Source organism: Ammospiza caudacuta, chromosome 11, assembly GCF_027887145.1.
Source record: "Ammospiza caudacuta isolate bAmmCau1 chromosome 11, bAmmCau1.pri, whole genome shotgun sequence".
NCBI lineage: Eukaryota > Metazoa > Chordata > Aves > Passeriformes > Passerellidae > Ammospiza > Ammospiza caudacuta.
This window is the reverse complement of record NC_080603.1, coordinates 25,746,333-25,752,332: the sequence shown is the minus strand read 5'-3', so window position 1 is coordinate 25,752,332 and position 6,000 is coordinate 25,746,333.

Sequence of the window (6,000 nt, the reverse complement as noted above, 5' to 3'; positions counted from 1 at the left end):
TCAGAATTTTCCTGAGAGACCTCAGGAACAAAATGTAAGCAATGGTTATCTGCTGCTGTGGGATGCAACAGGTGCATCTGGGATTGGGCTCATGTGGTTGTTTCTGATTAATGGCCAATCACAGCCCAGCTGTCTGGACTGTCTCAGTCACAAGCCTTTGTTATCATTCCTTTCTATTCTTAGCCAGCCTTCTGATGAAATCCTTTCTTCTATTCTTTTAGTATAGTTTTACTATAATATATATCATAAAATAATAAATCAGCCTTCTGAAACATGGAGTCAGATCCTCATCTCTTCCCTCATCCTCAGACCCCTCTGAGAACCGTCACACCCTCTTTTGGTTAGAACTCTGGAATTTTGACACACTTGACCCTTAGATTCCATCCAAAGAATATTCTGAGGAGTGGAGATCCCAGCAGCAGGAATACTGGGGGAGCAGGAGAAGGAAGGGCAGTTTGTGCAGCTCACACCTCAATAGTCTTCTCTTTTTTTCTTCCTTCCTTAAGCAATTCCAGAGCTGAGGTAGCTGGAGGAGCAGAAAGGAATAAAGGAGAAAGGGGAAAGGAGCTGGTTGTAGTCATAAAAGTTGCAGGAGAGGCATGACTTGTTTTATTGATGTGAAATTCCCTGGATGCCCAAGTGACTTCACTTAGGAGAAACCTCGGCGATGTTTCAGGAGGGGATATTCTAAATGAAACGATCCATCTGTAAAGTGCTAAAAATACATTTCCCCTCTGGTGAGTTCTTTAACTTTGAGCTTTCTGGCTTTGGGAAATTACCTTTGAAGCTCCTGTTGTCTGCACCACCTCTGTGGGAGCTCTGTTCCTTAAAACTGGGGGATTGTGAAGGAAAGCAATATTTTTCTTGGTTTTCCATTTTGCAGGAAAGGTTGTTCCTGCTGTTCTGCCTCTTCAGGATCTGTTTCCCCAGGAACACAGACATGGAGAATTGTGCTGACACAATGAGGAGACCTGGCTGCTGTTGCAGAGGCGTTGGTGTTGTGAGACTTTATTGGAAATCTGGGAAAATTCGTGTCATCCCCGACTAAGATCTTTCCCCAGGGAGTACAAACTAATTCCTAATTCTGAGAAAGAGAGGGAAAGCAGAACACCCCAAAGATGTTCAGAACATCTCCTCAGCAATTTCCTGCATTTCCCCAAACACCAGCATATTTTAGGATGCACTCTAACACTGCTTTTCCCCTCCAGAAAAACTGAGCTCCATTTTGTTTTTCCCCCAGGTAAGCTCTTAGAAGTCTCGTTTTGATTTTCTGTATAAAATAAATATCCCCATATTCTAATGACAACCCTTCAACAGAAGTGGATAAATGGGTACGGTGGCATTTAGGGAGGATCCTTCTCTTTTAAGAAGCCCCAAATCCCTTTCTGAAGTCACTGGGATATCATGAGGGTGAAGCTACCCTTCAAAAATCTCTTTTTTCAGGCTTCCCACTGATGAGAGCCCTGTGCTGCTGAAAGGTACCAATTAATCCTTAAACAAAGATTTCTTGCTTGTCCCAGGTTCCTGCTGGCCCAGACACAGCAGAGCCATTTCTAGCTGCGAAAATCTGACTTTCCTCTGTTCTTGTCTCCCCCTCTCTCACAAACATTATCTCCCAAACAGGAATTTCTCTTTCATTTTGCCATCATGGCAGCTCCAGGAGATGTTTTTCATTTCATAACCATGTCCCTGAGGACAGAGAGCCAGTGGTGAGCCTGAATTCCCAAAAGATATTTCCTTTGCTGTCCATACCCTCTTCTCCTTCTGTTGGTGCAATCTAAGGTTGGAGATGGATAAAAGCTGCTCTTGTCCAGGAGATGAGATTGCTAAACAAGTTCATCTCCTGCCAGGGCAGGAGCTGTTCTCTGTAGTTTATTTCTAGTGTTTTGACCAATTTGTTATTTTGAAGCTTATTTTATCTGTCTGTTACAAAATAGAAGTTCTTCCTGTTATCCATCCTAAATTTTTGTTCTCCTTATTTCATTTTTCCCCTCTCTCCTCCCATTTCTATTTTCTTGCAGCTCAAAAGTAGAGAATGACACACCTTTAACGCTCACAGGGAAGAATCTTTCTGTGGAAACAACAAATTGAGGAAGCTTTGTGTAAATTTTTACTTCTCAATCTTCAGGCAGGATAAATCTGTGTATGAAACATAAGATGGCTGGAGAAAAGAGCAGGCTGATGCTCCTGGTGGCCCTTGAGTTGCTCTGAGGCACACTCTGGCTGAGGAATGGGAGAGAAATCCATCTGACAACTGTTGGCTTCTCTGTGGGTTTTGCAGGGTTCATTTTTTGGTTGTGTGTGACAAACATCTGCTGTCACTGCAGTTTCAGCAAGTTCCATGATGTGATGCAAAAGGCAGAAGTGCAGAAGCGCTTTGGGCAGTTCTGCTTGGTCCTCTCAGTGTCACTCGGGGGTCTGGCAGCTGCCAAACCCACAGAGACAAGTCCTGAGCAGGCTGGGAGGGATCAGCACTGATCCTCTGGAAAAGGGAGATGTAGGAAAGGCCCCCAGCCTTCACCTGAGCCACTTTGGGAAGGAGCAGAGCTGTCCCAGGCAGATGATGGCGATGGGAAGCCACCAGAACCGTGGAGATGTGGCTGCTCTGAGGCAGGAACAGGTTAATAAGCACTGAGAGACAGAGGGGGAAGAAATCAAAGCACAAAAGAAATTTCTCAGTCTTTCTTGCAGTCCTTTGGCTCCAGCCTTAGCGCTGCTTGGCCTCCCCTTCCCCCAGCCTATTCATAGCTCTGTATTTAACACTTGTGTTTGCTTTGAAAACCCAAAGTACATCAAGGCTAAACAGAAGCATCTCTGCGGCTCTTTGTTGTCTCTGACAAAGGCTGCAGCTGAGAGTCCTCACTCCCTGGCACCTCCAGACACTAATTACAGATGTCAAACGAGGTGTGGGCTGCCACCACCACCATCAGAGGAGAGCTTGCTTTGATGTCTCACACCTTCCCTGCCTGACTGAAGTGGCTGCCAGAGGTGCAAGACATCCTAATCCCTCCCTCTCCTCCTGCCTGTTTATCTCTGGGAAGCTTTCCTGGTAAAACATGGGAGTGAAGCAGTGCACTGGTGGTACTGATGCCTCAGGTTTTAGCTTTTATATTTTCCAAATTCTGTGCTGATTTAGTGTATAATTCTGAGCTTCATCTCAAGGGATGGTGAGCTGTGTGCACAGAGCAGGGAGACAAAACAATTCCTGCTCCAGCTGGGCACCAAGGACAAATGACCCAAATCTCAGCCCAGGAGCACAAACCCCGTGGGCTGGAGAGAGAAAAACAAGCAGGGTGGGACTGCCTGGGCTAAAGCTGCAATGGGACAATGAACTGCAAGGTGCAAATGGAGCAGAGCTGATCCCAGGGAGAGACCCCGGCAGCGCTCGTGCATTTTGGGGCCATTTTGGTTCATCTTGGGTGCAGCCCTGGCTGGGCTCTGGTGCTGCCCAAGGTGGATCCATGGAGGAGATCCTTTGGATAAATCCCTGCTTTATTCTGGGGCTCTGCCCAGCCTCTGCCCCAGGGCAGCCTGCACAAGGCATCAATGCCCTCCTTCCTTTGAGGTGCTGCTTTTGTAAAGTTTGTATGTTTTGACCTGAGGTCAGATGCTCACACAGCTTTTGCTTAAAGGTATTTTTCAATTTTAGTTCAATAACCGCTCTGATCCATCTTTTTATTCTCATGGAAGAGAAAACCCTGATGCTTAAGGTAAACTTCATAATTTTTTCACTAATTAAAAAAAAATTAATTGTATTCTGTAAAACTTCTGCAACATTCCAAGGCAGGGCTTAGCCTCTTCTCCCAGTAAACCAGTGACTGGACAATGGGAAATGGCCTCACGTTGTGTCAGGGGAAGTTCAGGCTGGATATTAGGAATATTTTTTTGCATTGGAAGAGTGGTTAAGCTTTGGAAGTCCCCATCCCTGGAAAAGTTCAAGAGGTTGCAGCGTTTCAGTCTGGTTTAGGGCAGGGTGGTGATCGGTCAAAGGTTGGACTTGATCTTGGAGATATTTTCCAACTTTATTTTAATTTAATGTTATGATTCTATGACCTGTTTCTTTTGAGAACTCACAATCCTGGTGTTGCTGACATGGTGTTCACTGAAATTTCTTCTCCCTCTGCTCCATTTGCACCTTGCAGTTCATTGTCCCATTCCAGCTTCAGCCCAGGCAGTCCCACCCTGCTTGTTTTTCTCTCTCCAGCCCACGGGGTTTGTGCTCCTGGGCTGAGATTTGGATCATTTGTCCTTGGTGCCCAGCTAGATTAAAGGTCCAGGAACCTTGAGATTCCAGCCCATCTGTTCTGTGAAATCACAAATAATAACTCCTCTACAAAATATTTCTGTTGGAATTGAACCAGAAGCAGGGATGTAAAACATCCCCCTGTATCTGGGGAAAACTCTGTGTCCTGGGGAAGCCTTGGGGCCAACCATGTGGGATTTGTTTATGGGAGACTGAGTTTTCCTGAAACCTTCAGGTAATGTGTTTTGTAGTAAGCAGGTTTCAAAGAGACAGAGCTGCCACAATTTCAGCTTTGAGCAGTGAACACTGTAAATATAAATTGCCGTTATAAAATTCAGTAATTGTGATTTCCAGGAGTTTAACTTTCCTGTTTTATCCCGCTGTTTATACCCAACCAAGAGCTGGAGTGATATAAAAATACATAGATTCACTCAAATGCTCACTAATACGCTGTTTAATTCAAATTGTCCTTAAATAGCTTCCTAAATTTTATTTCATTTTGTTATTTTTCGATTTATTGCTGCTTTAGTTCATAAAGCTGCTGGATTCCAAAATCTGAATTACAGCCCCTCTCTTTTTTTTTAATACAATAAGTTGTATACAAGTATTCTTGATTACTTTCCTTTAGTTCCTCGTGAAATAATAAAGTAACAGCTTTTTATGCTCTATTTAAATTTTGAGTGCCAGCCAAGCTCCGTCTCTCCCTGTTTTATCATCCATTTCAAGTGAGTTTTGTAATCAGCTCTGCCCTGCACATCATAAAGCCTCCCCTCACTATCCGTGCTGATAACTCCAGAGATTTCCAGGCTGGGAAATTTTGTTGGTTCTGCTGGCTCTGCTTCCCCCAAGAATCCAGCCCTTAGGAAATTCATATTCCCTGATCCTGAGGTTACCCAGATTCCAGGAGCAGATGGTTCTGTGGAATTCCCAAGGTCAGTGCTCAAGGAGCTTGGAAAACTTTCACTGAACATTTCCATGCTCCACAACCTCAATAACTTCTCCCTCTGATGAGTTTATTTGGTTGATCTTGGGCTCTTTTTCTCCCTGAACGGTCTCTTACTTTTCAATAAAAGCCCTAAAAGGAGAAGATTTATTTTTAAGTCCTAATGTTAGCTCAAAACAAGGCTTCTGTTGGTTTAAAAGAACCTTTCACCCTTCTCATGATGCCAATGTTTGTTCTTCTGGCACCATCCAACCCGAACTTGGTACTACCTCCAATTCAAGTCATAGGAGGTAAAAAATAAACCAAAGTGACTCTGGACATCAAATTATGGCTGTGATTATTCAAAGGATGGGGTGAAAATTGCAGAACTCAAGTCCCGTTCAAAACCCCTACACGACAGGAAAAACCTGTTCCCCCTCAGCAATCTTCTCTCCTGACAACTGTCTGAGAAATTAAAAGCAAACAAATTGATGGAAAACTAAAATTCCCCCTCACAAATGCTGTTTTTTGGTTATATTCCCCCATCAGCAATGGGCTGATGTTGCAAATGAAAAATGTGGATTATTGCTGTGAAAAGACTCTGCAGAGGAGGCATCGAGCTCCGTTCAGCTCCAAGAAATGGTGCTTAACTGGGGCTGTAAAATGAAAAGGCAGCAGCAGGAGAACACAGCACTGGGAGCTGGGTTATTATGCTCAGATTTGAACATTAGCAAGGAGTGAGATGCAAAATATGATTTAAGAAGCCTGTGCTCTTAAAATGGATTCATTTTAGGAGACACAGCAATGTCTGTATCCCCACAACCACTCACTAACC